Here is a 12713-nt window from a genome sequence, read left to right on the forward strand (position 1 = left end):
TTCTTTCCTTCCTTCTTTCCTTTCTTTCTTTCTCTTTTTCTTTCTTTTCTTTTTTCTTTCTTTTCCCCTTCCTTCCTTCCTTCCTTCCTTCCTTCCTTCCTTCCTTCCTTCCTTCCTTCCTTCCTCTTTCCTCTCTCTCTCTCTCTCTCTTTCTTTCTCTTTTTCAAGTTCTCCCTCTGTCACCGAAGCAGGAATGCAGTGGTGCCATCTTGGCTTACTGCAGTCTCTGCCTCCTGGGCTTAAGCAATCCTCTCATCTCAGCCTCCCAAATATCTAGGACTACAGACATGCGGCATCACACATGGCTTATTTTTAAAATTTTTTGTAAATATGAGGTCTTGAAACTCCTGGCCTAAGTGATCCTCCCACCTCAGCCACCCAAAGTGCTGGGATTATGGGCCTGAGCCACCGTGCCCAGCCTCCATCCTATTTCTAAGGAACAAATATTTTGGTTTTGTTCTTCTCTCTCCTCTTAGGAAATGAGTAGGCAGGTCATCTCTCTTAAGTATGTGAAAGAAGAAAATCTATAGTTCTCTTTTTCTTACCTGGGGAGTGTCTGGCCACTCATGAAGGAGATGTTTCCAGCTGCTTTCATCTCTTTGTTCCAAGGTAAGTTTTGGGGAAATGGTCCAATAATTTATTATTTACTGTAAACTAATTAATAACAAAGCCGTTTTGGATTTAGAATACCCGTGTGCACATTCAAGATGAATTAACCAAAATAAATATTAAGAACCCAACATCACCCCTACTCTGCCTTGCCAAGAATGGCACTGAAAGAAAAAGTGTTTTCCTACTTAATGGTGATAGCAGTGAATACAGATGACTAGATCTAGAGGCAGATGTGGCCAGGGCCATAGGGGACAGGTGCAGACGTAGAAGATGACCAAAAGATACCAGAGCAAGAGGGCATCCATACCACTCTATGGGAGATCTAAGCCACAGGATGGGCGTACCATTAACTAGAGTGTCCCAGACTGGTTCTATAGCATATGGGCTAATAGAGCTTTCAGAGAGAATTACTGACAGTGTTTAAATTATTTTGGGATATCTAGAAGGATGTAAGAAATGGGATGTACGGCGGCCCTTTACTATGCAGATGAGAGCTATTGTTAGGAGCTAGCTCTTAGAGTTAATAAACTTACCAGTAATCTATAAAGATGAAACCTAGGGGACCTCTTTTCTTGTTCCTTCTAGCTGAAAAACTATTTACACTTTTATACCAAGCATATGAAGAAAGAAAAAGAGGTAGGATGTTGAAGAAAATCTCAGAAGGAAAGGGTCAGAAGAGGAAGCTGAACGAATGAGGTAAATGCTAGAATAGCTGGTTTTTACACCTATAGCTTGACAAATAAATGCACTAAACTGAAGTTCTATATAAAGCTCAACAGCTTTGTGGCACAATGAAAAAGAGTAGGCAAAGTCAAAGCATATACATTCTTCAATATAAACTTATAGAATATCTGTATGGAATCCTTATTTAGAATCCAGAGAAATACTCCCAGGTAAGAGGTAGTAGAGATAGATGCTTACTTTGTCATTGGTTGTATACTATTATTGATCTTTTAAAGTGAAGGTTTGGCTTCTTCATATGTTTACCATTTTGTGAGTCATTTTGCTGCCTACACTCATAATGCATTCTCAGATGTTGACTCAGCCCTGCTATTTTAAGTAGAGCTATTTAGTAGAGACCTGTAAAGAAGAATTATCTGTTAGGGACTGCCATTATTGCCTAAGTAAAAGTAGAATATTTAATGATTGCAAATGATTGAAGGTAACATTTTTGATAGTGTAGTATAAGAATCTGAATGGCCATTTTTATTTGTAGTCTACATTGAGCCCACGCAATGCTTTTGTTCACTCACTGTGTTACGAGAATTAGATAATGTATTTTAAGTGATTTGGAAACAAATACATATATATATGCTAAACTATTTACATTTTATACCAAGCATATGAAGAAAGAAAAAGAGGTAGGATGTTGAAGAAAAATCTCAGAAGGAAAGGGTCAGAAGAGGAAGCTGAACGAATGAGGTAATTACTATTCCTAAGTGCAATAGTATTAGACTGGGCAAAACAAAAACTAACCATTTTTCAATTAAGCCAACCATGTGAAAGAGTAGGAGTCTATTGTGTAGGCCACGAAACACTGGTGCGACATTTCCATTGAATTTTTTCTTTAGATCTGATTGAGGGTCGTTAAGCTAGAGAGATTTCGTCTCTATAAAGGATTGCTTTGATGAAGACTTGTTCACCATCTGTTTTATTGCTGCCTAACACAAAGATTCTTGGTATCAAGGAAGAGAAGCTGTTAAAAGAAAGTTGAACAAAAGCAGGCAAAATCTCTACGTCTGTTGAAAGGATTCAAATAGAGCCTTGTACTGGAAACTCTAGTAGATACTCTGTTCAAAAACTTGCTTTGGAAGATACCAAAAGGACTAATGCCAGTCCACCTAGTTCTGAAAATTCACATGCTAAGAAATTAACTGTAGAAGCAAAGGAAATAGACAACCCTGAACTCCAGCACACTGAGCTTGCTGACCATGGATGGTGCCCAGACACATCCAATGAAAAGATTCCTCATTGTCTCTGATTTATCTTGGAGTGAGTTATTTGAGGACCTTGTGGAATTATTAAAGTACTACCAGTCAGTTTTAGATCTAACATGCTATAAATAAGTCTCTTAAGCAGCAGCCCTTAAGAGACCTAAATAAGTCTCTTAAGCAGCAGCAAATAATCAATTGTAGTTTTGTTAAAAATCTTTTTAATATCTGACTTTGCTAAAAATGGGGTAGTTGATTCCTTACTGAAGATATTAATGCAGATTTCAATACTCGTTATCCATGAGGAACATTATAAATCAAGCATATACAATTCTTTGGTTCCTACATTTTTCTAAAAATTATTTCAGAGGTTAGTATATATTATCCAGTGGAAAATGGGATATATTAATGATATTAATAGAACTTAACCATGAGTGAAGATGTTGGAATGGACCAGGTGTGGTGGCTTACGCCTGTAATCCCAGCACTTTGAGAGGCCGAGACGGGCACATCGTGAGGTCAGGGGATTGAGACCATCCTGGCCAACATGGTGAAACCTGGTCTCTACTAAAAATACAAAAATTAGCCAGGCGTGGTTGTGCATGCCTATAATCCCAGCTACTTGGGAGGCTGAGACAGGAGAATTGCTTGAACCAGGGAGTCAGAGGTTGCAGTGACCCGAGATAGCAGAGTGACACTCTGTTTAAAAAAAAAAATTTTTGGAATATTAATTATGACTGACCTCTGTCATTCATGTCTATTATTTATGAAAGACGTTTTCTCAATGATTTCTCCATGTGGTGATAGTTTCCCACATTGTGCATTGTGCCTCCCCAACACAGAATTGAAAAAACCACATCTCCCAGCATAACTTGCTGTTAGAGTACAGACATGTGACTTAGAGTTTACCAATCAGATACAGCTGAATAAGCCTTTGATTTGATCAACTGCTTGGTGAAATAGTGTGGTGACATCCATATTGGCAACCATGGGTGTTTCTGAGTTTAAGGGTAAATGAAGTGCTTCCAGAATCACAGCAGAAGCAGTGTAGTTTGGGTGGTCATTGGTGGCAGTAGTTCATTCTAGGTTATGGTAGAGGCAGCGTAAGTTTCAAGTCAGATGAGTTAGCCTCTCCCGCAATGGGTCATTTCTATTATGTGGTCTTCGGAGCTGTTCCTAGGTCAACCTAGGTTTGCTCCACCTGTGCTTTCAGTGATTGAACAACTTCCTAATATTTCTTAATAAATCATTTTCTGCTTAAACTAACAGGCTTGGATTCTAATCTCTATAACCAGTAACATTCACTGGCAAAGTATACACAATATGATAGATAGGAATCTGAGTGAAAAATAATTGTTAAGCCAGAGCTTTATTTCATTTATTATTTTATTTTATTTTATTTTATTTAAATCTTAGGTTAGTGCAAACCTACTCTAAAAATAACTCCTAATTTTTCTGGAGCCATTTAATTTCTACTGTCTTTTATTCCACAGTCATTCACAAATGCTGACTTTGTGTAATACCTATTTAAAAATGATTTTTGTGGCCTCAGACTTAACAGCACCAGTCTGTTTTCTGGAATATCAAGCCATTATTGACTTCTGAGACCATGCTAGTGCATCATAAGAACTGTGAACCATGTTCTCTTACATTCATTAATTCAGTTTACAATGTTAAACTCAGTTTAGCTACAAAGTGCCAGATAGTGATGAATTTGCAATTATTTGTTTTCAAACACCATTGACTATAAAAAACTACAATAGATAACATAATCATTTGTGGCCATGGTTTTCAATTCATACCGATTACACATTTCTTTGGGGATGATTTCTAAAATGAACCCAAAATATTATTTCACAGAATGTTAAGCATGGGTCTTTTCTCAGTACTTATTCAAGCTTCACAAAGTAGTATTGAATTCAGGTGCCCTACCTTTTCTGCTACTGCACATCTAAAATGTTATTGCACTATCTCTTTGGTGTTATTCTTTGGTCCTTCCTTTCTCTCACTAGCCAATCACCAATTCTACCCCTAAATGTATCTTGTATTTATCCACTTTTCTCAGTTTCTACTCCCATTACACTAGTTCCAGCCATCATCATCTCGCTGGGATTACTGCGACAGCTTCCTAACCAGCCATCTTGATTCTATTCTGCTCTAATTCTACAAACACCTGGTAAAGTGATCCTCGCTTGCTTTTATTAAAGCCTTTCCATAGCCTCGCATTTAATTTAGTGTAAAATCCCATGTACTAACTGGTATTGTAGTTTGGGTTCCTCAAGAAGTCTTTTGAGAGGTTGATTAGGGCCATGAAAAGCAAAGAGGACAGCTGAAGGAAGTCAGCAGGCAGCACCATTAGCAGCTGGGAGAATAAATGCTATAGTTCTGTGGGGAAATCTGGGTGGTACATCACACGATCACCTGTGGCCCAAAAGAGTGGGCTCTGCCCACGTCTCAAGCACCTTCCCTCACTCACGCTTCAGGCATACTGACCTTCTGTATGTCAGTTCCTAGGAAACTCAAATCCTTTACTGTCACAGGATCTTTGCACTGTCCTGTGCCTGGAATGCTCTTCCCCAGCTCTTCATTTGGCTGGCACTTTGTCTCTGAGTCTTCACGTCTCTGCTTAAATATTGCTTCCTCCAAAAATATGTCCTTGCTTCCTTAATTGTGGGTCAGCACTGTTATTTATTTATTACAACACTACATTTACTTCCTACATGTCAATCATCAGACATTGTTTATCTTTCAAATCATTATTATATGACTTCTTCACAAGGATATAAGGTCCATGAAGAAAAGGAAACCTGTTTTACTGACACTTGTCCTTCTGATGTCTAATATAGTGCTGGCACAGAGCTGGTGCTTGATAAGTCTATATTGAATGAAGTAATAAAAATCTTCACCATGCTTTTGCATTATAGAAGCTTCATGATCGTCCAGTTCAGATAGATCAAGTTGATTACGTATTGGTCATACTGTGGCAATTACATAATTAATACTAATACATAACTAACATGAATAATGTATCAAAGCAAGCTTAATGTAGTTACTAAAAGGGCAATAATTGTTACAGCAACTGTCTTACTGGAAAAGCACAACATTGTTACCATTAAGATGATAATAATAGGTAAATCAAATAGGTACCAATGTGTTGCTCAGGGACAAGATTGGAAAAACACCAAAAAAATGGATTACACAGAAAGCCTAAGTGTGTGGTTGTTGGAAAGCATATCTGGTTGAAGTAAATTTAAATGATAATCATCTTAGAAGGTCACCTCACACAATTATCCAAGGCCCATAACATAAATTTCATCAGCAAACTTCGCCAGAAGGTTATTGATGACACAAATCAACACTCCATTAAGACTAAATGTGTCTTAGCCAAGCTGGAAGTTAATTGATAAAGTAGATTATCATGAGATAAAACTGAGCAAGCAAAAAGCCTCAAGACCTTAAAATAAGAAAGTTTCCAAATGTTGTGCGATATGTATTCCAATTAAACTACCATTGAACAAAGCTGCCTCTTGCTGACTAAGACCTGATATTATGGCAATTCCTTCTGTATCTACACATAGCATGTAAAAGAGACAAATGAGTTAGCAATAATGCATATGATTCATAACTAACCAATATAGGTCATTTTTACCGGTCATTGTAGTTCCCGGAATTCAAAGGCTACTCTTTGTCTTCTCTTTTTTTTTTTCAAATATTTGGGATTTTTGCTTATCATTGGGAGAAGTGTGGGTTAAAAACTTGAATATGATTTCCTTTCAGTATATGAGCCTTTTGAATTCCTTTTATTTTAAGATGCAGGAATGTAAATCCCATGAAGACAAAAACTATGTTGCTTATCATTGTATTCTCAGTTAAGCCTAGAAGGTCCTTAATGCATATTTTTTGACTAAATAGTGAACGTCAAAGAGATTTGAGAATGGAATTAGACCAGAATTCTTCTGTAACAGTAGAGGATAATTTCATTAAAGAATTTTATCTACTTTGTTTATTTTTAGTGCTGCTAATCAACAGAAAGTCAAGGGCAAGGCATTATTTTCTTCTTATGTGTACCATAATTGTTTTCTAAACTCTACCAGGAATGAATGCCTATTCTTCTAGTACATGTATTGAAAACAATACTGTAAAGTTTTAATCACCTTTTTTAATAAGATTTAAGCATAGCCAGTTTAATAAATATTATTGGTTTATCAAGTATAAGACATAAAACTTTAGTTTCATTCCTTCATTCTTCCTTTTGTAGAAGACACTTAAAATGTCAAAATGATGTTGAACATAATTCCTCTCCTATTCTGCCCATCATCTGAGTGCCCCTAAATGCTCTTACCTTTTAACATAGCCTGTTTTCAGAGGAATGCATCTTCTGAGCTGATGCTTTTCCTAGGCATAGAGACTCAATTGGTGTCTCTCTCCACTATTTTATTGACTTCCTCTCTTTCCTAACCCCAACATCAAGTGACTTTTGTGCCAGATCCCCATTGACTTCAATAGGGATAGCACTAAGTTTGGCAGACTGAAAAAGAAACCCAGAGTCAGCGAATGAGATGTAGGGTTTATTGAAGGGATTTACACACAGGGTGGTCCAGTGGGGACAGGCTGAACAGGAGAAGTGCAGCCACTTGTAAAAAGCATGCAATTTATATAGCATTTTCACCCATCACCCTCTCTTTAGCAGTCCCCTCCTGGCAACCTTCATTCAACACAAAACAGAAGGTTTCCATCTCCTGTACAGCCTGCACTCCATGGAATGGGTTAGGGATTCAAATGTTCCTCATAGATAAGGCACGAGACTCCCTACCTCAGACCATAGGGTCATTCTCAGGGTATGCTTAAGTTATATGCATCTGTCACACAGTGATTAATCTGATTGACAAGTCTTTGGAGAAAAATATGGATATGCTCACCTCAGCTTCTCCATTTCTTATTTTCCCTTGTAGGAGCTAGCTTCTTATCAGGAAGGGGCATTCTCTGCTGTTTCTGCAGGAACAAGCATTTCCATGCCTTCTGGAGCAATCTGCTTCAGTCCAGCATCGGCTGTGACTGGGGGATACGTGTCCCAATTCTTTTTTTCTTTTTTTTGATATGGAATTTCACTCTTGTTGCCCAGGCTGGAGTGAAGTGGCTTGATCTCGGCTCACTGCTACCTCCACCTCCTGGGTTCAAGCAATTCTCTTGCCTCAGCCCCCCGAGTAGCTAGAATTACAGGTGCCTGCCACCACACCAGGCTAATTTTTTGTATTTTTAGTAGACAGGGTTTCACCATGTTGGCCAGGCTGGTCTTGAACTCCTGACTTCAGGTGATCTGCCCACCTCGACCTCCCAAAGTGCTGGAATTTCAGGCATAAGCCACCATGTCTGGCCTTCCCAATTGTATAACAAATGTGGGAGTCAAATGGATGATATTCTTCACCCTAGCATCTATTAGTAATAAAGGTGATATTTTGATTCTCATCTTCTTCTTTGCCTTCTTTCTGTGACAGTGTTGAGGTGTTATTTATTCGGTCCCCTCAGAACATCACCATTTTGTTACATTGGCCAGGAGCACTGAGAAATAGGTTAGAAAGAACAAAACTCCATGTGGAGTGATTAAAGCCTGGGCTTCAGGCTTAGACTTTCATGTGAGCAGGGCATGTTGACCCGGCACTGTGGCTGACTTAATCTGTAGTCACAGTAGACGTAGTGCCTCAGGCCCATGACAATTTCAGGGCCCACAAAAATGTTTCCATGTCTTTAAACTCTGAAGAAAAGAAATACATATAATCCAGCTTGGTTGTGTTCTTTATACGTATGCAGTTGTAAGATGTAACTTTTAATATTTTTTAATAGCTTCTTAGAATTTTTCATGAAAGGAGCTTTGAAAGGCAAAAGTGCACAGGCCCACAAAAGTCATAATTGCATCGCTGTTTGATGGCCTGTGGAAGCTTTTATTAGTCCGGTCAGTCATTTACCGTGGTGCAGTCGGCTTTTAACTGCTCTGACTTTAGTGAAGTAGTTCATGTGGATGTTGGTCTGATGGGTGCATGCACCTTATGGCCACTCTGCTCTGTCCACGGGTGAGTGGCCGCTGCTAATGAAGGTTAAATTACAAGCGTGAGAAGCTCTAAGCGAACAACATGTGTACAGCATCTCTCTGAAGCAGAGCCGTAAGGATGTCAGCAAGGTTGCTCAGGGCACAGGTTGCTACAGCATCCCCTTAGGGTACACTTGGCAAACATTTCCAGATCGAAGGCCCTCAATAGGTGCTAGTGTGACACGAGAGGGAACGAGGATTCATTATAGGGGAAGGTCTTTCTGTATACAGACCTTTTAGATGTTAGGACACAGAACGTATCTGCTGCTTTTACAGGACAGGATAGCTGACAGCTTTGTTCCTACCAAACGCTCATGAGATTCCACACTTAAAATTGCGATGCCCCAAATTCTACACTGAGGTGCAAGATGCACTGTGGAACAATAACCTTGAATTCATGTGGCTGATCTGTGGGATCAAATATAAAAATACTGAAAGAATCAATAGATAAACTGTGAAGTGACATAGAAGGAATGAACCAAGCTGCTGGTCGAGCTTGCACCACCCAGATTGAGGGAACATCCTTGAGATGATTGTAGAATTCAAAGTGGTGAAAAGACAGTAGCTGGAGACATTTACACAGGCCTCTCCAGGGCTCTCAGGGAACAGGCATTAAAATTCCCCAGTGCAGCTTCAGTTCAGGAGTTTGTTGAGGGTGATTTTCTAGGTGAACCGAAGGCGGAGAACTTGGTGAACACTTTCTCTCAATACTAGTTTCTTAGACCTAACCAGTTCCATAAGAAAAGACAGCGGCAGGAACTTCTGAGGTGCAAGACTAAAAATGATTGGTTACCAGATACTCAGGAGGCTCATACATAAAGCTCATACATAAAGCTATGTATATACAAAAGCTCATACATAGAACTTCTAGAGCTCATACATAAAGCTTTAGTATCAGATATATGAAGTTCAAAATGGAAATAGGAATTATGATGTTTTACTGGATGGGAAGTAAAATATTTAGATGGGCATGGGGCTCATGCCTGTAATCCCAACATAGGGAGGATCGCTTGAGCCCAGGAGTCCAAGAGCAGCCTGGCCAACATAGGGAGGCCTTGTCTTTACAAAAAATGCAAAGATTAGCCAGGCATGGTGGTGCATGCCTGTAGTCCTAGCTACTCCGGAGACTGAATTGAGAGGATTGCTGGCACCCAGGAGGTCAAGACTGCAGTGAGCTGTGTTCAGGTCACTGCCACTCCAGCCTGTGCCACTCCAGGGTGACACAGCAAGACCTTATCTAGAAAGAAAGAGAGAGAGAGAGAGAGAGAGAGAGAGAGAGAGAGAGAGAGAGAGAGAGAGAGAGAGAGAGAGAAGGAAGGAAAGGAAGGAAAGGAAGGGAGGGAGAAAGGAAGGAAGGAAGGAAAGGAAGGAAGCGAAGGAAGGAAGGAAGGAAGGAAGGAAGGAAGGTAAGCGGAGGGAGGGAGGGGAGGAAAGGAGAGAAAGGAGAGAAGAGAAAAGAGGAAGGAAGAAAGGAAGGAAGGAAGGAAAGGAAGGAAGGAAAGGAGAGAAAGAAAAGGAGAGAAAGGAGAGAAAGAAAGGAGAGAAAGAGAAAAGAAGGAAGGAAGAAAGGAAGGAAGGAAGGAAGAAAGGAAAAGGAAGGAAAGGAAGAGAAAGAAAGGAGAGAAAGAGAAAAGAAAAGGAAGGAAGGAAGAAAGGAAGGAAGGAAGGAACTTTAAATGAGATTGGTGACTGGAACTGTCTTCATTGCATTCAAATCTCTGCAAAAAGACTTTAGTCACAAACATCACTCTCTGAAAGAGGAAAGAGTGTGTATAGGTGGACTTTCTTTTCCAGATATGGTAGATTTATAGTACTCAAATTAAGCTCTTGCTGAGAAATTTCTTCCCTTTAAGTTCACAACTGTAGATGCTGTACAATTTGGCATCTTTTGACAGACAATCTGGTGAAGATAAAACCCAGATTTTGTTTTTTGTGTATCCACACTCCTACACTTGATACTATTGAGTTTCTGCCTTGGCTTTTGGCAATACTAATACTGGGTAGTAGGAATGTAATTTTTCCTGGAATAATTGCCATCAGCAGAGCATTGGCTTGTTTTCTGCATTTGTTGGGTATGGGGCCAGGGCTGCTGATAATCTTATATGTCCTGTATCTATTTGGACACTTTGATAAATGAGGAACACAAGAGACCTGGCATTGAGCGAATGCAGCTTTTGATGCCCTAATGGCATTACAATCATGCAAATGAGGACAAGGCTGGGAAGGCTGCAGGAATTCCAACTCTTTCCATTTCCTGAGAATCCCTTAGACTGAACCTGAGCAGAATAAGAAATTAGGAAAATCATATTTGGATCTTAATTTAGCTTAAGATGTATTTGACTCTGGTAACTCACAAGATCAAGTGAATTTCATTTTGGACTCTAACTCCTTTATATGTTAACATGCTAAAGGATTCATCCCCTTTAAGAAATTTTGAAAGTTAACAATCTGTTGAAATATGCACAAAACAAGTATATATCTTAGCAAATTATTATAAAGTGATCATTCAAGTTTAAGAAATAGGACATGCCCCCCCCCATCATACCTCCTGATCCCCAAAGATAATCACTAACCCGGTAAACACTAGAATGGTTTTCAGCACCAAAATATGTAACCCTAAACACAATGGTTCACTTTCACCTTTATATGAACTTTGTACATGAAATTCTATAGTATTCTTTTTTGGTATGGGGAAGCCATTTTCTCAACATGATGTTTGTAAAAGTCATATTTGTGTAGCTATAGTTTATTTTCATAATCAACTAAGTGCCTGGGCCTGGTTCAGTAACAGTTTGGCTAAGCCCAAACCAGATGGCATCCATTGGGCTGCTTGGACTGTTCAGCCTCAGTGCCAATGGTACAGAACAGAAAATGAACGTGGTTGCTCCATTCGGTGGGTATAATTCAGTTAGATTCTCATAGCTCTGGCCAGGATGGCCCTCCCCTGGATGAAGCTATTTTTACTGATTCTTGAGCTGTTGCCAGTAACCTAGCTGTTCGGTCTGCCACTTGGAAAACTGCATACTGGCAAATTAAAGACACTCATCTTAGGGGCCACAAACTTTGGAAACAAAGCACAATTACCAAATGAACTATCTGGGTCACTCATGCGGATGCCTGTAAGGGCCCATCCTGATGAGACCAATAAGATGAAACCAACTCAAGCTGCTGACTGAGTCTGCACCACTCAGTTTTCCTAGATTCATTTTCACACTGAACATGGCAACATTAGACTGCTGCCATCAGAGACTGGGAACTGTCATGCAGAGGTCACCACTGCCTCATACGTGTGACTCCTATCAGAAGGTGTCTAATTTGTCTTCCGTAAGTAAGGCTGCATGGTGTGGGGCATGGCCCTATATACTCTTGGCAGACTGTGTCAGAGCTTTGACCCTCTCCTGGGGCTATCAGTGGTGCTTCACCACCATTAACATTTTCTATTTGTGAAATGTCTTTTGCAATCTATCTTATTCCATTGTCCATGTTTGCTATTACAACAGAATACCACAGACTGGGTAATTTGTAATGAACAGACATTTATATCTCACAGTTCTAGGGGCTGGGAAGTTCAAGACCAAGGCATTGGCAAGTTTGGTGTCTGGTGAAGACCCCATTTCTGTTTCCAAGATTGTGTCTTGAACACTGCCTCCTCCAGAGGCAGAAGGTACAAGGACCAAGAGAGGGTGCCCACTCCTGAAAGCTTTCATATTAAGGCATTAAACCCACCAATGATGGGGAGCCCTTGGGGACTAATCACCTTTGAAAGGACTCACCTCCCAACCTCATTACATTGGCAATTAAATTTCAACATGAGTTTTGGGAGGGACAAACATTCAAACCATAGCACAATCCAATCAACTAACCACTGTGGCCCTTGAAGCTAAACTGTGCCCTGTGTTCAGCTTTCTGGATTATTTTCGGTCTGACAATGGTGTGCTTTTTATCAAAGCTACTCAATAGTGCATGGATAGTCAAGGTACTTGACAGACCTTCCCTGCTTCCACGCATCGGATATTGTTGAGCTTTGGAACAGCTCCCTCAAAAAAAATAAAATAATAAAATTAAAAAATTAAAAATTAAAAATA

General features: G+C 39.7%; 1 long non-coding RNA gene across 1 annotated transcript in view; it reads left to right on the forward strand.

Annotated features, from left to right (window-relative positions):
- Window positions 1–1286, forward strand: part of LOC108534037 (uncharacterized) — a 5518-nt gene extending 4232 nt beyond the window's left edge. Inside the window, exons 2-3 of the long non-coding RNA XR_001886869.1 lie at window positions 477–609; window positions 1198–1286. This is a non-coding gene — a long non-coding RNA (uncharacterized LOC108534037). The remainder of the gene's footprint in view (window positions 1–476; window positions 610–1197) is intronic.
- Window positions 1287–12713: the final 11427 nt, after the last annotated feature.

Source organism: Rhinopithecus bieti, unplaced genomic scaffold (assembly GCF_001698545.2).
Source record: "Rhinopithecus bieti isolate Rb0 unplaced genomic scaffold, ASM169854v2 scaffold_9996, whole genome shotgun sequence".
In the NCBI taxonomy this organism is placed as follows: Eukaryota; Metazoa; Chordata; class Mammalia; order Primates; family Cercopithecidae; genus Rhinopithecus; species Rhinopithecus bieti.